The 23,258-nt window shown below is 62.4% G+C and overlaps 1 protein-coding gene across 2 annotated transcripts in view; it reads right to left on the reverse strand.

Moving 5' to 3' along the window:
- The window catches only part of COL18A1 (collagen type XVIII alpha 1 chain), a 90,349-nt gene that overhangs the window by 51,132 nt on the left and 15,959 nt on the right, over nt 1-23,258 (reverse strand). The window lies entirely within an intron of this gene.

The following is a 23,258-nucleotide window of genomic DNA, read 5'->3' on the forward strand; positions in this document are numbered from 1 at the left end:
CGGACGCGCAGCAGGACTATGGGCTGGCGAGGCTGGAGGTGCCGCTGCCGGCTCTGGGCCACATTGGGCTCCCGCGGGGGGGGGGGGGGGGGCGGGGCTGGTGCTCTGGCCTCTTCTGGGGGGAGGGGAGGCTCCCCAGTGACGCTTACACAAACGTCCTTGCTCACTTGTGCAAATATGCTTGCTCATGCACGCTCACGTGCACTCACACACCACACACACACACACACACGACACACACTACAAACCACACACACACACAACACAACCACACACACACAGACACACCCCCCCACACACACACACACTGGTTTTACCACCACACTCTACACCAGATCCCACGTCCCCTCGAACCAGGTCTGCTCCAGGCTGTGGCTGGACCCCTCCTCCCCCAGAGTTGGGTTCAGCAGTCTAGCAGCTTTGGTAAGAGCCCTGAAGACGTGTCCCCGACTGTCCCCAGCTCAGAGCACTGAGGACACAATCAGTTAACTGCCATCCAGAGGGCAGAGCCTGGCTGTCGGAGTTGGGAACTCGAGTTTCAGGACAGTGGAACGCCGTGTCCCCCCCCCCAGCAGCAGACGGGGACATCCATATGCAAACATCTGTGTCTCCAAGAGGCCCCGTTCCCAGCGTTAATCCCCACGATGCTCCGAATTCTCAGAAATGCCCAGAGAATCGTCTCTTTGCTTGAAGATTCACTAATGTGATTTTATGCCTAAAATGTCTCTGGAAAATCTCAGGACAGGAATTCCAAGGCCCTCTCTTCTCTGCTCGTGTGGGGAGGGGACCCCGGGCTGCTCTGCTGGGGGCAGCTCCCTGGTCCCCCCAGGTGGCCCCGTGCACTCAGTTACTCCCTGGGCCCCCTCCGGCAAGGCCAGCCCCGCACCCACTGGCCCGACTCGCCTTTCCAGGCACAACCGGGAGCGGGAGGCGGCCGGCTCCCCCTCCCCCCCAACACCCCGACTCAGCAGGGCGGCCCTGCACCCCCCATGCCCCACCTGTGCCCTCACACTCCAGACCCCGCCCCTCCTGCCACCTTCCAGAGGCCACGGTCACCTGGGAGCACTGCTAGAACGTCACACGGTTAACCTTCCCCGGACACAGCAGCGCGGCCCCGGGGAGCAGCCTGCACGCGCTGCGTACTGGCCACTGTCACACACATCACGGCCTCACGCTCGCGGGTGCACGCTCACACACTCGCACGTGCACATGTGTCCCGTTCATATGCACGCTCGCACTTGAGCACGCTCGCTCACTCACGTGTGTGTACACTTGCACGTGCACGCAGGCTCACGTGCATGCACGCTCATGCACAGACAGCTCTGTGGTGTAGACCAGGCTCCCCTCGACCCCTCTTCCACCACGGCTGCAGCAGGCCCAGCTCCTGGGACGCTCGCTGTGGGGTCTGGGCCCGGGGCTCCTACTGGCTCCGTGTAAAGGGTCCTGTCCGGCTCGTGTGGCGGAGCCTGTGCCTGTCGCTGAGGTTGGATAATCACCCAGTTGCCGGTGGGGACAGAGAAGAAGGGGACAACCCATTTCCAGTGGGTGAGACACAAGTGTCTTTAGGTCGGGTGCGACACTTCTGAAAGCCCTTGGCTGGCCGAGGCCCCAGGAAGCCGCTCCTTACGGTCCATGCAAAGCACCCCATCTAGTCGACGCTGCGGCCGAGGCAGCCCCAGACCAAAACACCCGTCTGTGCTGGGTCGGGCCGGGGAGTCCCAGGAGTTTGCTTGGGCAGCCGCGGCCCGAGCCTTGGGGAACAGGGGTCAGCCGCCCAGCTGGGCAACACAGGGTGTCTTGTGGGCACCGAGGCTCCTTCTGGGCTGTCCCAGCCCCCAGCACCACTGCTCCTCGACTAGGCCACCCTGAGGCGGAGGCCACACCTTGGGGGGTGCCGGAGCCACGACTGGAGCCGCTCCCTGTAAAGTGTCTCAACGTCTGTTTCCCAGGCCTGAAACCTGCTAGTCAACAGGGAAAAGCGACCCCTCTCTGTCCGAGTGCCTCAGTGTCCCCAAGAGTCAAAGAAGAGGAACCCCCCACAGATGGTCAGCGCTCGGGTCCTTGTGGCCAAGGGAAGCCGCCCCGGGCAGCAGGACCCCTCGTCACGCCCCGGGGGGACTCAGTCGCTCGCATGTTCGTACAGGTCCAGAAAGTAGCAGGGAGGGGTCCGGAAAGCCCCCGAGGTGAGGGCACCCAGGCTGGGGACGCAGTCTGGGGACACGAATCAGGCGGCACTCCAGAGACAGCCCCTGCGGAAGGAGGCACACTGACCCCCATGCGCCCACGGAGGCGCTTCACGCGCTTGGGAAGGTCTCTGGGCACCCGGTGCCACCCACAGAAGCCCAGAGCGCGGCCCGGTCTGGCCTGGCCAGAGCGCGGGCAGCCTGGGCGGCCTTGCAGCTCCCAGCATTGGGGGCAACCTCGCGCCCCTTATGGACAGACACACGGAGAACACACAGGGACCTCGCAGGACAGCAGGGGCTCCGACGAGGCGGCTGCTCCCCCTCCCCCCACACCAGGGTCTGTCCCATCTTTTGGTCCGTCCGGTCTGGATTCCTGAATAATGTGGTCTTTTATTTTCATTTTTGAAAAAGTACAAAACACCCACATGTGAACAGAAAAAATCAGCCTCCAAGAAACAAGACAACGCTCTGGTCTCAGACGAGCCTTGTGTGAGCTTCCGAGAACGGCTTTGAGTGCACTCGCCACTCAGAGAGCCTTCCAATCGTGACCTCACACGTCGCCCCTCATGCTGAGGCCCCTTGGCTGCCCAGAGCCCAGGGTCCTCACCCCTTCCTCCCTGGGCCCATCCCCGCTGCCCCCCCCACGCAGAGACCCCTCCTCAGGTAACCCTGGGGCCCTCTTTCCTGCTCCTCCCTCGGGGGCCAGGGACGGTCCCAGGCCAGCCCTGGCATGTGTCCCCGACCCCCGAGGAGCAGACCTGGGCACCCACGCTCCTAGGAGGCAGCGGGGCCAGTAAAGGTCCCTACACTGTGCGTACATTTCCAGCTCTTTCGAAATGAAAACACGACTTTTCATCTCCCTGTGGCGTAACTGGTTTATAACTGCCTAACGCGCCCAAATGCTCTGCCCAAACTCTGCATTTCGTGGTGACTTTTTCGAGCACAAGGATAAAAGACCGGCTCATCATGAGATGCCCACCGAAGGCTCTGCTCACTGGCGGGCCGCTGCCCCCCGCTGGGCCTCCCCACCAGCCACTGCCCGGCCTTGGGGCCGCTGTCCAGGTGAAGGGGCGTGAGGTGGCGGGCAGCCGGGGCCCACAGGCACCTGACCTCCCTGGTGGGCGCTCAGTCACCCGAGGAGCCCGCCTGGCCCCACTGCCCCGTGGGAGCTGAGCACACAACCCCGAAGGGACAGGCGGCGGCAGGAACACAGCAAGCCCCGCCCGATGTCTGACCACCAGGGCGTCCGGTCCTCCCTCTTCAACTCAGTCCTCGGCGCGTGGTTCAAACTCACCCTCCCCACTGGGGGGAGGGCAGAGGCCCCCCACGTTCATGACGATGCGTTCTCAGCTCTTCCCCCAACACCGCTGTGGCTGATGTACCCCAGCATTTCCAAGGCTCTGGTGTCCCTGCCTCCAGGGAGGGAGGGGCGGTCTGGTGGGAAGAATGACCCTCCAGCCTCCAAACTCAAATGCCCGACGGGGACAGTGACACCCAAGGGAACTCTCTCGGCCTCCAGCTAATGCCAAGCATCGCCCGGCGCTCCGCTGGGTGAGCTGCTAGTCCCCGCCCCGAGCCTGAGGGGACCCTGGGCCTCCCTGGGGGTGGGGGGAGGTCTGTGCAGCCCCACCCCCACAGAGCACGGCCACCCACTGGGAAGCACGGTCACGGAAGTGAGATGTGGTCGGAGGGCAGAGGTTCCCCGGGTGTCAAATGTCACGGGGACAAAGCACCCGCTGGGCTCGGCCTGGCCGCGGCCACCACCACGTCTACCACCTCCCACCTCCCGATGAAGGCCACCAGGAGGACCCGTGGCCATCTGTCCGGGGCACTTGCCTGAGTCCAAACACGGGGAAGCAGCTGGTCAAGTTGGCCTCGGCCGTTCCACTGGACAGCCGGCTGGACTCCCCAGAGCTGTCCACGTCAGGAAAGACACGGCGGGAGGGGGGTTCCAGAGCAAGGAGAGGAGCCACCCCACCAAATGCAACGTGTGCGCCTCCACGGGTCTGGGGCCGCGGAGCGAAGATACGAGCTGGCTCCGTAAAGGACGTCACCGGGCACCGGGGCACATTTGAGCATGGACAGACGTCACCGGGAATTCCTCGCTTCGGGACATGCACAGAACCGCCAGGCAACGGTCAGGATGCCGCACCTCACTTTGCCACGGGAAAGCGTGTACGTGCACGCATGCGGGTACGTGTGCCACGCGTGTGCGCACGCACAGATGTGTGATGAGCGTGGATGTGCACGTCGCAGACGCTCCCGCGTGTGGACACGTGTCCGCGCACGCAGACGTGGACGGGGGACAGGACTGCCCGGAAAACGTGGCGAACGTTACCGGCCCCGAAGCGCGGTGCAGGTGCACGTGAGTCAGCAGAGCGCCGGCCTCCCACCCCTTCTGTGGGTTGGAAATGAAGAGCCTGCAGGGAAGACAGATTTCTTCCTGCCATCTTCTTGGGAGTCCTCTGCCGGCCTCACCTCTGGAAACCGGGGGACCCGGCACAGGGTGGTGGCAGGTGCTTTCCAGGCACCACCCCCGTCCCCCGGGCTCCGTGTGGGTGTGAGCCCCTCGAGCCTTCAGACCCCCAGGCAGGCCGCCGAGGGGCCGGGGCACCGAATTTCTCTTAGTCGATGTTACAATTTAAAGTTCGCTTACGCGGAGCCAAAGACGTTTACGCGCTCACTCCCCTCCCCAGGACTCCTCCCAGCGCCACCCTGAAACAAAACACCTACTTTCACAGACTCCAAACACTCTTCTGAGACCCAAGGGGTCCCTCCTGCTTTGTTCTTTTGCAAGAGTGCATTGGCCCTGCCGGTGCCCTGAAGTTCCATACACGTGGTAGAATCAGTTTGAAGGTCCCGACGGGGCACCCGCGGGGGTCCCGTAAGGTCGCACGGCTCTGCTCACGGTTTGGGACGCGTGCCACCTTAACGGTGGGAAGTCTCCTGATCCGCGAACACCGAGTGTTTTCCCATTTATTTAGATCTTCCTTAAGTTCGCTCAACGTTGTTTTCAATTTCCAGAGTATACGTTTTGCACTCCTTTTGTTGGATTTATTCCAAAGTGTTTTATTCTTTTTGTGCTTTTGTAAATGGATTTTTTTCCTTAATTTCATTTTGGATCATTTGTTGCCAGTGTATAGAAATGCAATTGATTTTTTACAACGAACTTGTGCCCTGCAGCTGAACTTATTAGCCATAACTACTTTTCACGGATTCCTTAGGACTCTGTATCTTGAAGATCACGTGATCTGTGAACAGCGTACAACGATGAATGGAAGCGGTGAGTGGGGGCACCCTTGTCTCGTTCCTGACCTGGCGGGGGGCACGTCCGGCTTTCCACCAGTCGGTTGGACATCGGCTGTGGGTTTTAGGAGGTGCCTTTTATAGGGTTGAGGAAGTGCCCTTCTATTCCTAGTTTTTTGAGCGTTTTTATCACAAGAGGGTGTTGAATTATCAAATGCCTTTTCTGTGTCTTTTGAGACAACCACATAACTTTTATTCATTCCATGGACGTCACGCATTACACTGATTTACGGATGTTAAACCAGCCTTGTGTTTCTAGGATGAAGCCCAGTTGGTCACGGTATACAATAAGTTTTCTATGTTGCTGGATCTGATTTGCTAGTGCTTAAGGATTTTTGTATCTGCATTTATAACTGATACTGGTCTGTAGTTTTCTTTCTTGTGACATCTTTGGTTTTGGTGTGCTGGTCACACTGGCCTCATAAAATCAGTTGGAAACTGTTCCCTTTTTTTATTTTTTAAAAGAGTTTCTGAAGAACTGGTTTTAATTCTTTAACCGTTTGGTAGAATTCAACAGCAAAGCTGGGCTTTTCTTCATGGGTAGTTTTTGGATTATTAAATCAATCTCTTTTAATGGCTACAGATCTATTCAAATTGCGTCTTTCTCATTAAGTCTCCAGAGCTCCTATCTCTCTAGGAATTCGTCAATTCCACCTCAGTTGTCCAATGTGTTGACATAACCATTCATCACATCGGGCTAGAACATTTATAGGGTTCAAACAAAACTGGGGGACTCCTGCTTCCCCATTTCAACACTTACTACGAGGCTACGGTGACCGAGGCAGTGTGGTGCCGGCCCAAGGGTGGACTCATACATCTCTGGTCAACGACTTCTCAACAAGAAGGCCAAGATTATCCAGGGAAAGAACAGCACTTCGACCAATGGTGCTGGTGCAACTGGGTGCCACAGGCAAAAGAACGAAGTGGACCCTTCACACTGTTGACAAAAATTAACTTCAAATGGATCGAAGACCTAAATGTAAGAGCTACAACTGTAAAACTCTCAGAGGAAAACATAAGAGTAAATCTTCATGACCTCGGACTTAGAAAGGACTCTGAGACTATGATGCCAAAAGCCTAAGCAACAAGGGAAAGAACAAAATCGGACTAAATAAAAATGTAAAACTTCTGTGCTTCAAAAGGACACCATCAAGAAAGTGAAAAGACAACCCATAAAATGGCAGAAAATATTTGCAAATCACGTGTCTGATAAGGGACTTGTACCTAGAATCCGTAATGAACTGCTATAACGCAACAATGAAAACACAAGCCACCCAACTAAACAGGTGGCAAAGAGGGGCACCTGGGGGGGCTCAGTCGGCTGAACGTCTGACTCCTGGTTTTGGCTCAGCTGATGATCTCACAGCTCATGGGATCAAGCCCCGCGTCGGGCTCTCCACTGGGTATGAAGCCTGCTTGGGATTCTCTCTCTCCTTCTCCCTCTGCCCCTCCCCTGCTCTCTCTCTCTCAAAATAAATAAACTTAAAAAAAAAAGTTGGCAAAGAATCTGAATAGACACTTCTCCAAGGAAAACATATAAACAGCCGACAGGTGCATGAAGAGACGTTCGCTATCGTCAGTCATCAGGGACGCACAGAGCAAACCCACAGTGAGATGCACTTCATGCCCGCCAGGATGGCTAGAATGAAAAGTCAGAGGGTCGCAGTGGTGGCAGGGCGTGGAGAAGTCAGAGCCTCTCACACTGCTGGTGGGAAGGGAAACTAGCACAGCCCCCAGGAAAACAGTCTGGCGGGTCCTCAAATAATGAACCATCGAGCTGGACTCTGTGTCCAGAAATTCCACTCAAGAAAGAGACCCAAGAGAAACGAAGACACGCGCCACACGAAAACCTGCACGCGACGTTTAGAACAGCATAATTCATCACGGTCAAAGGGGAAACAACCAATGCCAAAGGACGGACGCAGTGTGGTCCATCTACGCACTGAGTAGCCCTCGGCCACGAAAGGGACCGGAGCTCTGACGCCGGCTGCACGCAAGGGAGCCCTGAAAACAGCCTGCTGAGAGAGGGCAGCCGGCCACGGAAGGCCACACGATCGGCTCCCTTCCCACGAAATACCCAGAACAGAGAGATCCACAGATGCAGCTCAGTGGTGGTTCGGGGCTGCGGTGGTCGTACAGGGCTTCTTTCTGGGGCCGTGAAATTGCCCCGAAGGGCTGCGACGGCCGTGTGTCTGGGAAACCTCCGCCTTGTACAATATTCGTTAGCGCATCGCACGCCGGGTCCGTTACACCAACGTGAAGACGTTTCAAAAATGCACCAAGGGAGCTCATGTTGTGCCTTGAAACCGCACGATCTTAAATTAGATGCCACCTAATTTGCATGAATTTGGCTGTTGGCGAGACTGGTTTTTTTGTACATGTGAGGACAGCATTTCTGTCCTTTATAAATTCCTGTGTGTCTTCACTCGGTGTTCTAGGGACGTACTTGCCACTTTTTTGTTCAACTAGGGATATGGACACGGGGTCATCCTCGCTGCTAAGATGGTTCCCAAGGTGACCCCTGGCCTCTCGCGAGACACACTGCGTCTCACGCCCGGGAACGAGGTCTCCTCCCCGCCGTGGCCTGTGTGCGCTGGTGCCCAAGCTCGTTCTCTACGCCAGCACGCTGGCAGAGCCACGCGGGGGCTCGCGGCGCCACGTAAGGGGCGCTTACTGACGGGGCGCGTTGGAATCACGTTCCACATCCTCGGAGCGCAAACCTCACCACCTGCTGCCACCACGTGCGCTGGAGAACCGGGAAAACCGGAGCCCAGGGGAGGAGGCAGGCCAGTCCGAGGTGGGTGGGCGGGCAGGGGCCCACCACGGAACCCTCTCCTGTGTCCCTGTGCATTAACCCTTCACCTCGTGGGGACATACCGAGCTCCCACTGGGTGTCCAGGCCCCGCCCCGCACGCTGACGGTGCATCAGCTCTGGTGCACGAAGGTCCACCGCAAAGCGGGCACGGGAGGGCACACAGGTGACCGCCCCAGACCAGGACAGGGGACAGAGGGAGGGTGCGTCGGGGAAGGCGATGCGAGCCCCCTCCCCACAGAGGAACACCAGATTCTTCCGTGCGGACTTGGCAGTAGCTCGGCCACCCTCGGGGGGAAGGGGCGGCCTCTGCCAGCCAGCAGGGAGGACGGTGCCCTTGCTAGGGGTCCGGAGGGTCAACCAGCAGCGGTGTTTCTAGGAGGCCTGTTTGGCAGGTTATCTACCAGGAGCAGGGTCCTCCAACATGTGCTGTTTGTGTGTGTTTTTTCCGGGAATGGGGCCACACGACGGGCCTTTCACATTCAGGCTCTTGACCCAGGAAATTAATATTTGACTCGGTGTTTTCGGCAGAGCCTCCCGGGGACCTGGCATCCAGAGCGTCACATCCCTGCTTCGCTCCTCAGCGGCATGGACCGTGATTCATCCCACGACCCCAAATATGGGCACGGTGCACCCCCAGCCTCGCGACCTCTCGGGACCTGGGAGAACAGCGTGGGGAGGACTTGGTGCCCAGCCGGGGAGGGGCCGGTGGGGTCCTGGCACCTCCAGGATAGGGGCCATGGGGGGACAAGAAGGGGAGGGATGTGGAGAACCCTCAGACCCATTTAAGCTGTGAGCAGGCCGATTCGTTTCTAAGGGCTTGACGGGTTGCTCATTAACTGGATTTTTAATGGAAGGCTGGCGGGCAGGCTCGCGAGGCCAGGTTCCCATGGGGAGGGCATGGGGTAGTGCTTAACTTGTTCAGCCCCCTGATCCGTGGTGAGCACGCTCCAGTCTTGCCGGGGTGATGGGTCAAGCACGGCCTGTGTGCCGACACCCCAGGTCCACCAATGCCCACGAGGTCCCACATGGCGATCACGGCCCCTGTGCCTGGCCAGGGCGGTGCAGGCTGGACCCCCTCCTGACCCCAGACCACCACGAGGACAGCACCCGGCTGTGCTCCCTGTCCTGATCTCCAGAGGCATCGCAAGGATCCAGAAACAGCCGTCTAACAGAGAGGAACCCACGGGGCACGACAGCGTTTGCCCGCGTGTGACGGGTGTCTCCACCACGGACACAGAGGGCGGGGGACACACGGCCAGCTGCGTCAGCAAGCCACCCCTGACACCCAGCGTGCACCCGGCCAGGCAGGGCCTGTGGGCACTGCACTCGGGGCTCACGCCATGGCACCCAAGGCGGGACGCCCACTGGCTACAGCCCCCCTTCTTCCCTTCACGTCCCCAAGCGGCCAGATGATGCACAGAGCGCTTGGTCCGTGGCGGGACCTCGCTCGCCTCCCGGGGGGCACCCTCAGGGAGAGAAGGGCCTGTGGGGTCGGGGCCTGGCCCAGCCGCAGCTCACCGGGCGTCTACCCCCCACCCCCACCGGCTTGCGCGTGCTGGTCGGCAGGCGGGTCGACACCGCAATGCACGACAATGGTCCCATCTTTCTGCGGAGGCTGCGGGTGGCAGAGGCAGCCAGTGGAAGGACACGGGTGAGGACGCGCTAGGGGCAGGGACATCCCCGCGGGGGAGTGTGATGAGGTTCGCTGAGAGCAGAACGGGAGTTTTGCCCTTGTCCTTGTCACACTGCGGTTTCGTGGATTTGGGGTTTGGGGTGGTTTTTTTGTTTTGTTTTGTTTTGCTAATTATAAAAACAAAACTCACAAACGAAGTGGGGAGGTGGCTCCATCACCACTGCCACGGGACCGTGACCTTGTCCCACACAGACCTTGGCCAGGAGCGGTCTGTGGTCTCAGCCTGGCCACAGCCGCCCACTGGGGGTCAGCGCAGTGTGCCCTTCGCCCTGCCCTGGCCTCGGCCACCCGGTCCCGGTCCTGCTCCAGGGCATCGGGAAAGCAGGGGAGGCGTGGGCCCGGGGCCCCCGCAGACACAGGCTGCGGCGAGTCTCATGTGCTCCTGGAAACTCGGCGGGAGACGCCTGGCAGATGCAAGGGTGACAGATGGCCCCGAGAACCGGCTGGGACCTCACCACCGGCTTCTCCCGGCTCAGCTTGGATTCTGGAGGCAGGAACGGGGAAGCAGAGGGGCAGACGTGCCCGCCACTCGGGGAAGACGTGGGAACGTGCAGACCTCCAGGCTGCCACATACCCACCCCCACCCTCTCGGCACCCGGCAGCTGTCTCCAGGCCCCCTCCCCCGGGCTCCCAGCTGGCAGTGCCTCCTGGCACGCCTGCCCCAAGTCTATGCCCGGGCCTGCGACCGCTCTCGGTCTCTATCTCCCATCTTTACTCAAACACGCGCTGTTTCCTAACCTGGGAAGGCAGGAGACACGATCCCACGTCGGTCACACAGAAGACACCTGTTTACAGATGACATGGGGGCCCCAGTGCGGCCTGTTGCTCTCTAGTGCCACCGGGTTTGTGTCTCAGCGGCGGGCGTGGGGGCTGCCTGAACCCCTACCCGGGGGAGAGGACTGGTGCGCTTCTCACACCTGCCGCCTGCGTGGGGCACCTGGGGGCTCTGCCCTCCCACCCGTGCACATGTGCTCGGGGCACCAGGCTCTGCCCTGCACCTGCGGGGGGTGTGGGTACACACTGCCTTCTGAGGGCACCTCCCACCCGAGAAAAATAAGACCGTTTTTGTTCCAGGTGACAAAGCCAGGTGGGGTGCCAGGAAGGGAAATGTGTCCAAGGACGTAGACGGGGAGGGGCACTCGATGGCCTGCTGCAGAATGACCTGGGAGGAGGAGGTTGGCCACGGTCCCCAGCCTGGTGAATCCACCTGCCCTGCACACAGAGCGGAGGGCCTGCCCGGGGCCCCCACTCGGGCCCCTCCACAGGCCACCGAGCCACCCCTCAGGACTTCCGGTGGCTTGTCTCTGGCAGGTTCACTGACGGCCCCCCCGGCCCCTCTGTAACATCACACGCTGGGAAAGGCCACAAATCCCACTCAGAACCCCGGGAAGGTAACTAGGACGGACGGGGGTCACGACAGCCACGAAGCAGACAGCTGTGGCGGGAGGGAGCCCTGGTCTGTGTCTCCACCTCACGGGGCGTCTGCCAGCAACACCCTCCGGGGTCTGGGCCTTCTGTCCCTTCGCCGCCACCCGCCAGCGCCACGCAGAGCCACGTGGAAGGAGCAGGGTCAGAGGCCACCAACTAGCCTGCGATGTCTGTTTGCTTTTGCCCAGGGAGCAGCCGGACACGCTTTGGCCCCGGCCGCACACAGCGGGGGCTGCCCTCCCCCCCCGCGGGCGCGTACAGAGCCGGTGCCGAGGTGACCGCACAGGGCACCCTCCAGCGGTCACCCCCCGGCGGTGCTGACCCACCGTATCCCGAGCCACACGAGCTTCACGACCCCAACACCGTCCAAAGAGGCAGCAGCCAGAGGAAATTCTGCCCCGGACATGGACCGGCTGGACCCGCCGCTCTCCGTCTACACTGGGATCCACACGGTTGTGGGGACCCGGGGCCCCGCCTGCGGCAGGCTCTCCAGCCCGACTGACCAGCAGGGGGAGACGCAGACCGCGCAGACCTCAGGCTTCTCAGGCACAGGGGCCTGACCCCAGCATGAAATGTCCCTCCTCAGGGGCCGATTTTCTTCGAGTGTAAAGGGGCAAACTGTGAGATAAAGGCCGGGCCCTCCTCTGCCCACACGCACCCAGGAGTGGCCTTGGCACAGAGATCCCACAGTGCTCCCCGCCACCCTGGGTCCACCCGGGCCGGGGGCTAACCCACCCCACCACCCCGCACTCGGGGCTCTCACCCTGCACTCGGGGCTCCCCACACCACCACCCCCCCGCTGCAGTTGGGGCTCCCCCCTGCACTCAGGGCTCCCCCTGCACTCGGGGCTCCCCACACCACCCGCCCCCCCCCCGCTGCAGTTGGGGCTCCCCCCTGCACTCGGGGCTCCCCCCTACACTCAGGGGTCCCCACACTGTACCCCCTGCACTCGGGACTCCCCCTCCCCCATACCCAGACCCGTCCCCCCCACATACTTGGGGCTCTCCCCACACTCCCGCTCCCCTCCTAGCGCTCGGACCTTCCCCCCACCCCCCCAGCACTCGGGGCTCCCCCGGAGCGGAGCTGACGGTGTGCATGTTGCTGGTCAGGGAGGCACTAATAACACACGCCGGCCAGTCCACACGGTGCACAGCCCTGCTGCCCTGTGGGTCTCCGTCTGCTCTGGCTGCTCTGAGTGACGCGGGACCTGATGTCCTGCCCGGTGGGTGCTCTTGTCTGTGGAGCACAGATTCCAGAACTGGGAGCACCGGGTCAAGGAGGTGCAGATCCTAGAAGCAGCAGAGAGGGCGGGGCTTCTGGAAGCGGTCACCCCGATGGACAGAAGCGGGCGGGGGCTCCTGCTTCCTCTGCCCGGTGTGGCCCCGGGCACGTCCTGCCTGTTCTCAGGGGTCCCCCTCCTCCGGGCCCCCTCCTTTGGGGGCTCCTCTGTCACCAGAGGCACACACAACCTCTAGTCGCACGTCTGCGAATCCTTTCTTCTGGTCCACTCTCCTCCTGCAGCCTTTTTCTCTTCTACGTGCTTGGGCCTCCACTCGTCCCTCTGGTCTCCTGAGGGTCCCCTCACATCTGCGTCCCCACCACGAGACACTTGCTTTTCAAGCTGTGGACGAGGACTGGCTTTGCCCCCAGTCCGTCCTGGCAGATGCTTTCATGAGGTACAGTAACAACGGCACGGTGAGGCCGAATTGCTGTAAACGCTCCTAAATAGTTGCTGTCGCTTTCTTTTCCTGTTTTCCGTCTGATACCCTAGTGGCCATCTCTAGGCCTGCACCCGTCTAGGCGGGCTCCAGGGAGGGGGCCACCATTCACCAGGCCCCAGCTGGGGGGGTGAGCAGGCCTGGGCCTAGCCCTCCAGGGTCACAGACCACGGAGTTTGGAGGGGCAGGTCTGGCCTCTCCTGGGTCAGCCCGGGCATCCAGGCAGGGGCACAGGTGGGGGCCAGGAGCCCAAGCTTTCCACCCGCCTGCCGGCCTCGCTGGGTCTGGAGAGGCGTCCCTTGCCGTCGTCCGTGCCGGGCTTCCAGCCGGCGGGACAGACTCCCGCACGCTCGCCCGCGTACTGGAAGGTGTGCACCAGCCACAGAGCTCCGTCCACGGAACGCGCCAGAGGCGGGGCTCTGGCGAAGGGCACCCTCGCCACGGATGATTAAGGGGCTCCTGCAGGCAATGCCGGCACCTTCTGTTGGCACGCCATCACCTTGGGACAAGCTCCCGGTTACACCTGCCGGCAGGGGGACGGGGCGGGGGGGCGGGCAGGGTGAGCCTCCTTCCTTCCTGGGCGTGTTGATCCAAGCTGGGTGTGTGACCGGACTCCACAGAGGCCCGGCACCTCACGGCCCGGCTTGCGGAGTCCCGGCACGCTGGCTGAGAGGCGGGCTCTCCGTGGGGCGGACGACGGGCCAGTCCGGCAGGCAGAAGAGGACCAGGTCTTTCCCTCCGCACCTCTGCAGTGGGAGAGCCTCACCTCCTCGAAGGCACCATCCTTCCTCCACGAGGCGGCCCGAAGTTCGGGGAGGCTTCCGACGTGCGCCTTGCCGGAGGGAGGCTGTGACGGAAAGCTGCGCAGGCGGGGGCCGGTCGCGTGAACCGGCAGACGCAGGCGGGACGCACAGACCGGCAGACTCGGGGACGTGTGTCCTCGGCGCCCGGCACCATCGCTTTCCGAACTCCGCTCCACGCAGACGTCGACAGGCCGAGCGGGGGTCAGGAGCGCAGGGTCGGCCGCCTGGAAAGCACCCTCGGTCTCGCCACGTGCAGGGTGTCTGTCCTCTCACAGCTGCGCCGACAACCTGCCCGCGCCACGTAATAAGCGAACCCCTCTCGCCACGAGAATAACGAGGCCGCTTTACCCCACGTAACGCGTGTGACCGCGTGGCTCTCGTGGGCCGGGCCTCCCGCCGTGCCGATCGGGCAGGGAGCGCCCGGCCTCGAGGGGCCCCGCGTGAGAGGGAGTGGGTGTGCCACGTGTGACACACCCACCACCTCCAGGGCTCGGCAGCTGACCGGGCCCAAACGTCCGGGGGGGGGGGGGGGGGGGGGGGGGGACGGCGCCCCCTGCTGACCGGAGGAGCTGGGGCCGGACACGGGGCGTGCCCCACTCTCCGTGCCGGCCACTTCCCAGCACAGCCCGGACAGTGGCCTCCGTCCACGGTATCGGCCCCGCCACCCTGTCCTTCTCCCCCCGGATGAAGCTGGAAGTGGCTCTCCCATTAAGGTCACAAGACACGCGGTCTGCAGGAAGTTACAAAGTTGAACACGGATTCACCTGAAGACGGGCTGGTTTTACGGGGCGCCGGGCACGCACCCTCTTCATGCCCCCCCCCCACGGCTGGACGGGGCCCACGAGGGTGTCCAGCGGGCGGAGGACGGCACACGCACCAGCGTCGTCTCCCCCGAGGCTGGCCGGACGGCATCGGCTCTCAGACACCCCGCACCCGGCTTCAGGAAGCAAGGTTTTAGATGAATTCCCTTTGAAAACAGTCTTTCTCAGCCAGGACGGTGTGTACAAGGGCCACACTCATCCTGCAGTCACACAGCGTGCCCCCCTCCTCCCCGGGGAAGAGCCGGAGGCCCCCACGCGCCTCCGGCTGGACCCCCACCCCGCTGCCCCCACCCGAGAGCTTCTCAAGGGCCGGGGGCCCGGAGGGGCTCCCCAGGTGGTGGAAGGGACCAGCGTTTGCTTCCTGATTAACACCTGCACGCCCATTCGAGGGCGGGCCCGAGAGGACATCAAGGGGGGCATCGAGGGAACCCACTGGGTCCCCACAGCGCCTCAGCCCCGGGTTAGAACTGACCCCTTCACCTCATGGGAACCTCCTGGGTGGTGCTGGCCCCTCCCTACCTGTCTCCACACACAAGTTCACATTTCCGATCCCCGTTCCCCACGTCTATACCCTGCCCACCCCACCAGGCTCACCGGCACTCCCTAAAGACCCAACAGGCGTCCCTCACCCCCCGCACCCCCCACCTGACAGTGGGGTCCGTGCTGACGCTCCCTCTGCCAGCCCCCGGCACTCACCAAGGATGGGGCCGCCCTTTCCATGTGGCCTCATGGCCACAGCTAAACACTAGATGTTGGTTAAACGGCTGGCCCTTTGCACCAGCCCGACCGCTCGCTCTGGGGGTGGGGTGGGGGGCTCCGCACCAGCCCAACCGCTCGGGGGGGGGGGGGGCTCCGCACCAGCCTGAGCACTCCCTCTGGGGGGGGCTGCCAAACCTGCGGGAAGGGCCTCCCTGGCCCCCAAGCCCTGCACGCAGTGACACCGAGGAGATGCGTCCACCACCTTGCTCCCCCTCCCACCCTCCTGCTCCACCCCACTTCCTGGGACCCGTACCTGCACCGGCACCCGGGCAGTGGGCTCACCCACCCACACCTGCTAGTCCGTCTGCTGCTGCCCTCAACCCAGGGTGCGCGTGAGCTCCTCCCCCACCTTGTGCCCAACAGGAAAGGACCTGCGGTGACAGAGAGCAGGGTGGGGGGTGCTCCGGAGACAAACCCCACTGCCCACCTCCCTCCAGAACACCACATGGGCCAGACAACCCCTCCTCAATTTATTCCCCACCCTTGATGAGGGTCTTCATGCCTCGAGCTCTTCTCAAACTGCAGCCTGTCCGTGTGACATGAACAATGACAACAGCAAAGATTTTGACTCCAGAACGGGCTGTTCAAAGGCCCTGGGGTCGACCCACACCCAGAGCGACTCCAGCACCATGTGTGTGGAGGTAAGCGTCTGCAGGAGACAGCTCTGGGCCTGACCCCCCAGGACCCCTGGCCGGAACGTGGCGGAGGCCCCGTCTCTCCCCCAGTGACCAGCCTGCCCCTCGGATATATCCACCACCACCTGCGTGTAAACAATCACTCGGTAAGAACAGATATGAAGGCAGAAGGTCTGAGTTGCAGATTGTCTCTCGCTCCCTCTGCGTCTCCGTGTTGATTTTAAATGTAGTCCTAACAGCCCTTCCCATCAACATCTTTCACGTAAAGTCCACCTTGACTGTGAGGCACGGGGTCCAGAGCTGCTGTGAATTACCCCAGGAGAGCCCGGTGTGGCCGCGGGGCAGGCTGGGCAGGGGAGCATATCTGAGGCTCCCTGTGAGATGGGGGGAGCACTGGTCTCTGAGTTAAGGGCAGAGCTTTCAGGAGGCTGCACACCCGTCCCCGTGCAGGGTCACCCTGCCGTCCCGTCCTGCTGTCCAAGGCCTGGTGTCAAAGGGAAAAGCGCTCCTGCACCCCCACCCCCAGAAGTTTCCGGGGCACTCACCCGGGGGGCCTGGGGGGCCCCGGAGAGGCACCTGTCCCCCAGCTAAATGCTTCCCAGTGCCATCTCGACACCCCCACAGGCCTCCTGCGGCCACCACCACCGCAAGCCCACCCGCAGCAGGGAAAAGCGGCAGCAGGGGGCACAGAGGAGACACCCAAGTCCTGAGGTCACAGGGCGGTGGGGGTGGGGGCGGGGCGTGCTGATGCTGAGCGTCCTGCAGTGGCCCGGACCCCGCCACTGGCCTCCTTGGCTCCTCAAAGGGCCACCCCAGCCTATTCTTGCAGACGGGCACCTCTCGTGAGGAGACGCCAGGACGGGACAGGGTCTGTGTGAGACCTCTTGGCCTCTGCGGCTCTCCTGCGTCCCAGAGGGGGCCTGGCTGGGAGGCCCTGGGGAGCCCCGGCTCAGCTCCAATGGCCCCTGGCGCCCACGGGACCTGGGACCGTCCCAGCCATGCTCGGCAGGCGGCAATGGCCTCATGTCTTCAAGTCGGCTAAGAAAATACTTATGAAAACAAAGGATTTTTTTAATTAAAAGAATCGTATGAAATGTCCCATCATCCAAACTTCCGCCCGACATCTGAGCAAACTAGATGTGCTCTCTGTCCTTGTTCTTCCAGAATACTTGAGGGTGGACAGAGATTAAACATTAAAGAGAGTCTGACCCCCTTCAAAATGAAACTTGTTGTTGTTTTCTTTGGCTAAACTATTAAGTCAAGTTTCAAAGAGGGTTAACATCTGTGCAAGCTGCTGTCTTTCTCCAGACCCTTTCTGGAGCTTTCCCACGCGGTCATTATGGTGAAGGGACGGGGGCCCTGCGGGGGCGTGTCTCCGGGTGGCATCACGGCCCATTCGATGTAACTGCCATCCCTGACTCCATCCGAGGGGCGGTGCAGAGCTTTGGGCAGAGGGGACCAGACCATTCCCTTCCCAGGGACCCCTTCAGAGGCCTCAAGTCACGTCTTCACACAGACACAGAGACAGGACATCATCCCGGCGACCGTGCATGGTGAATTAGGTATGGGAGTGTGGACGATAGTCTCAGGAGGCTGTCAGGGGGCCCACCTGGGGGGACCCGCTTCGGGGGGAGCCCACTGCTCAGCCCGTGAAGTAGGCCGGTCCTAGAACAAGCTCGCAGGAGCTGCCTTTGGGGGTCCCTCCCCCATCCCTGGTGCTTCTCCCCAGGCAGCCAAGCCTCAGGCTGGCCCCTCTCCCGTCACCGTCACCGGGGGCTCCCCACTCTGCAGGATGCCCTCCCACCTGGACATGTGACCCTCAGGGCAGGGCCCCAGGTCCAGGAGCAGAGAAGGCACCTTGGCCCCCATTTACACTGATGGAAACCTGACCGGAGGAAGTCACCCGACGATGTGAAGGGTGGGGTCCCCAAGGCCTTCAGTGAAGGCTTCCTGTCCTGGACCCATAGAGCCCAGCCCCACCGGCTCCCCCATCCTTACCAGCAGCCCCCCCCCGCCCCCGCCCCACACACTGATGTGTCACTCATGGAAAGCCTCACAGAGCTGGCTGGGGGGCGTGCCCTGGGGGCCTCGGGGAGAATTCTTTAGGTTCCGGAAATGCACCCAGCACAACTCTTGGGCCTTGACAAGGGACACCGTCCTCTGGGGGCCTCAGGAGCCCCCATCAGAATGAGTCCCCCTTCCCCAGGCCCTAGAAGCCTGGCCTCCACCCCCAGGCACGGCCGCTGTGTGGGGGGTGGGTCCTGCCCGCCTCCTCGGGGCTGCAAGCAATAGGAGGGGAGGCTGCAGGGGGCTCCGGCCTGGTCCCTGCACACAGCGGGGGGCTCAGGGAGCTCTTCGCAAACACCCACCTTGGCCCCCAGCAAGCTGGAACTTGAGAGATCGGAGCTCTGTTCTGTCTCAGACCCCCTCCCAGGCCTGCCTGACAGCCCAGATAAGCCGCTATGAATGGAATGTGACCTCTGCCTGGGACTCAGCCCCCCCCCCCCACCCCTGCCTAGCAAATAAATCACCTGGAAGGAAAGTACCCAGGGCCTGCCGGACAGCACAGTCCCGCGCAGGTTGCCGACGGTGCACCATGGCAGGCGTGGCTGCCCCCACACGCTCCTGTTTGTCCTTCAGACACGGCCCCTCGGTCCCCCACTGCCCGGCAGACCCATGTGGGTGTCCACACTGGCAGAGCCTGGTGATGCCGGCCGGCCGGTCCACTCACAGCCTGCCTGCCTGATGGAAATGCTCGGGCGGGGGCATCTGCCAGACGCGTCTGCCAGGCCATAAAAGGTCTCTCCGTGTGGTCTCTGCCTAGAAATAAAAGCAAATTCGCCCAACCAACCAGGAGACCTGAGGCCAAGATGAGCCCTCTGCACATTCTTGGGCTTCCAGAGGCTTAGGCAGCCACCCACGTTCTCCATGTGCCTTTGTAACCAGACCCAGGGGCAGCAGGAGTGACCCCGAGCCGCCCCGAGCAGACCCAGCCCCCTCCCCTGTACTCACACGAGCCGGGTGGGGCAGAAGCCCGAGGCGCCCACCTGCAACCCCCTGGGGGGCAGCCAGGCAGGTGGCTGAGCCCCCTCCCCCCCATACCCTCCCCTCCCTGTTAATCCATTCAGGATGTCGCAGGAGGAGGGCGAGCTGACTGGAGCTGGGAGGACCTTCTACCTGCTCAGAACTCCAGCCCAGACTCGCCCCACAGGGCCCTGGTGCACGCAGGGACACGGACATGATGTTCTCTTCACGGACATGATGCTGCTTCTGGGCCCCCTGCCGCAGCGTGGGAGCTCGAGCAGGGCAGGCGGGAGCCCTTCGCAGGACCAGAGAGCCAGGCCCAGGAGTGGACGGGCCCGGGGAGGTAGGGAGGGACCGGCTGAGGCTCACCCAGGGGATGCCCAGACCAGGCAGAGAGGCCCCGATGGTGGGGGGCGGAGTGGTAGGAAGAAAGGCACCCCGCAGCCTCTGGCCATTCGCAGGAACCGCCAACCACAGACAGCCAAAGGCCCGCGGCCCCGGCTGCACACCCCCGCTGCCCCCTCCTGCCCCCACCTGCTCTCAGGCACAGGGGCTTTTCCACATCTGTGGGTCCTCTGCTCCCGGCCTGGGCACCGCTCAGAATTTGAAACCGTATGCTGACTCCAGCCCCACTGCGGGACCACGGAGAGGGGAGACCGGGAGAGAGGGGACCCCGGAACCGGCCTTCCTGGGACGCAGCCCTAACCAGCGGAGCCCTCTGCACACAGATGAAGGAACAGCCCCACGTGAACGCCCTGCCCAGCGTGCGGGGTCTTCGGGCAGCACGCTGTGTCCCACCTCTGGTGCACACGTCTCCCCTCCCAGCCAGCAGCACGTCCCCTCCCCCCCGCCCTCCCTGCTGAGCTCTGCAAGGGCCAGCCAGGGAGAACCAGGTCTCGCCGTCCTCACCTCCCGGCCGTGCCTTCGGTGCTGGGAGAGGCTGCTGGCGGGGAGGCTGCCCACACACTTTCCCACAGGACACGCGAAGGAGGGTTTGCAGATACTGCCCTCGCCGTTTTTAAGGAAAGCCAGCATCCTCGGACCAGAGACGTTTCAGTTCCATGAAAAACGTAAAGGTTAAAGAATCCACAGGGCGATACTATGCAGCCATCACAAGGGATGCAGAACTGGCCCACACTGCAACGTGGAAGGACCTGGAAGGACCTGGAAAACGCCGCGCTGGATGAGAGAAGCCGGGCGCCACAGGATGAGGACCGCAGGAGTTCAGGCACACAACATGCCCGCAGCGGGCAAACCCACAGACAGAAAGGGGCCGTGGTGGCCGGGCCTGGGGCAAGGGCACGGGGGTGCCCTGCCGATGGACGAGGGCCTCCCCGATGAGTGTTCCAGAACCAGACACGTGACGGTTGCATGACATTGTGAATGGAGCAAATGTTCCCGAATCGTTCACTTTAAAATGGTTAGTCTTGGGGCACCTGGGTGGCTCTGTCGGTTAGGTGTCTTCTTCATTTTGGCTCAGGTCATGACCTCACAGTTGTGAAATCGAGCCCCAAGTCAGGCTCAGCTCGGAGCGTGGAGCCTGCTTGGAATTCTCTCTCTCTCTCTCTCTCTCTCTCTCTCTCTCTCTCTCTGCCCCTCCCTTGCTCATTCTCTCTCTCTCTCTCAATAAATAAACTTTAAAAGATACAAATAAAACGGTCAGTTTTGGGCTATGTGCATTTTACCCCAATAAAAAACGTTAAGGGATTCTTTTGCTCCCCGGCCTACAGAATTTACAGCACGTGACCCACAAGGCCCACCTTGTGTTGTAGAGTCTCCTGACCTCCATCCCTGTCCCGGGCCATGCTCGCTGGCCACGACCAGTGCCCGGGGCACCAAGGTCAGCCTGCCTTCCTCACAGGCTGTCCTGCCATTTTCGCGGAGGCTGCCCCATCACATGGCCCATGCAAGGCACATGACCTCACCCCTACCTGCTCCCCAAGCCCCAACAGCCACTGCCCAGACCTTGTGCAACGGGGTGAAATGTACCCCCAGAGGCACTCGAGGAGGGACGGGGTGGGGGACGCGGGGGAGGCGGTGTGAACACGACCAAGAGACCTGGTGTCCTGGGCTCCCAACACGGTGCTGGGAAGCAGCCCTCGCCTGGGAGGCCCCGGGGCCGTGAGTCACTGAGCCTCATTAGTCAGACCTGAGCTCATGGCCCAGGTGTGAGCCTACATCCCGAGGCCTTGGATTCCTGCGGCCTCGCCCCCTCTGTACCCGGCCACAGGCCGAGTGCTCCCCAAATCAGAGTGAACTGTCTGCTGGGCGACAGAAATCCGACCCCAGTACCCGGTGGGACTGCGGGCGACCGCCCGCACGGGAGGCTCAGGTCCCAGGAAAGCAAGCCCGCATCACGAGGGCCAAATGGAATGCTGTCAGCTGGGGAGTAAGTCAGCCCCGCAGCAGCACAGAAGCCTCGGCAGGCCCACGGGAGCCTCCCGCCAGCTCGGACGGTCTGTCCCGACACGCAGGCAGACGGGTGAGGTCAGGGCCGGGATGGGCCAGGGGCAAGAGGGGGCCTGCCCGGAGGAGGCGGTGCACAGCCCACGGGCTTCACCATCTCACCAAGCCCGGGTGGGGCCACGGGAGCAGTCGGGCCGGGGGATGAAAAGCCTCCTGGGCTGCCGGTGGGCGAGGGGGGTCCCGACCCGCCTCCTGGGGTCCACGCCCAGAAGTGAGTGGGGGTCACGGGCAGGGAGGGGCCCAGGGACCCTCTGGGCAGGTTGGGCACGTGTGGGGGCAGGCAGCAGGCAGGGGATGTGACATTTTGATGTGGACGCCCCGGTGAGAAGGAGGCAGAGGTGAGGGAGGGCACAGAAACCCCACGGGGTCCGGGTGCCTGGTAGGCTTGCAAACGCTCAGAGGAACCCTGGTTTAAAACACGCAGCACGTGCCACAGGCACACGCTCGGTCCTTGTAAAGAGGTGCCCGTGAAAGTGGGGGTGTCCTATTCTCTCAGACCCGCTGGGCACACCCCTCACCTCTGTCAGGACAGCTCCCTCCCCAGCACATTCCCGGGTCCCCGCAGGGCTCCCCAGCTGAGCCCCGAGCCCCTGAGGGAGCCCGGGACCAGCAGGCCCTGTGAGTGAGCGTCCGGTGTCCGCGGGGTGGTAGGGGAGGGCTCTTCGCCGGGGAGGAGGGCGACAGAAGCAGGGAGTCCCAGGCTGGGCCTTGCATCCGGGATGTCAGATCCTGACCAACAGGCACCTAGCTGGTGGCCGGCCAGCAAAGCCCAGCAGACAAAGCACGGGGCCGCACAAACCGGGGGCTGGGGGCCCTGGCTCCCGACACGGTCCTCAAAGTCGCAAAGCCCTGGTGTGCTCAGAGGCCTCCCGCAGGGCGCCGTGGACACCCCCGCCGTTCCCAGGGCGCCTGTAGGGTAAAAACGAGAGCCACTGCCCTCTCTGCGTGGGCGCTGGGTCTGGCCTGTGTAGGCCCTAAGAGCCTGGTTCTACACGGTTTTCTTCAGAGGAACAGGCACCCCCAGACCCTGCCTCGGCCCACCTGGTCCTCACCTGTTGTCCACAGATCGGCCAGCCGGCCTCGGGGCAGAGGAGGCGATGCCGTGCCCCAGCCCCCGAGGGTCACGGACACCCTTCACCTGAAAACACAGCCTGGGTCCTGCTCCAAAGCCACGGCAGCCTCCAGCACTTACGTGGGGGTGGACCCTGTGGCTCGCGGCTGTGTTCAGCCAGCCGGGGTGCCCAGCCTGTCCCTGCACAAGGGGCTCAGCTACGGCCTGACCCTGGAAAGCAGCACGGGTGCCGGGCCAGCACCGCTGAAGATAAGCGGCTGAAAACAACTGTTCGTGGGTCACGCCTGGGCGCACCTGCACAGAGATGGCTCTCCCAGGTAGCGAAGACGGTGGGGACAGCAAGCACCGTGTGAGGGATAGAAGGACGGCCCTGCGTGCAGGGGGCGTGTGCGAACACAGATTTAAGTTGAGCATTGAATCCGGACCCTCAAATGCTCGGCCGGCCGGCTTTCCTCCCTCTCCCTACCTGCTCCTGTCCTCAATGCCATTAGCGTGAAAATCAAACAGAACCAAGTTCACATTGAGGCCCAGCTCC

Source organism: Panthera tigris, chromosome C2 (genome assembly GCF_018350195.1).
Source record: "Panthera tigris isolate Pti1 chromosome C2, P.tigris_Pti1_mat1.1, whole genome shotgun sequence".
NCBI classification, from domain to species: Eukaryota; Metazoa; Chordata; class Mammalia; order Carnivora; family Felidae; genus Panthera; species Panthera tigris.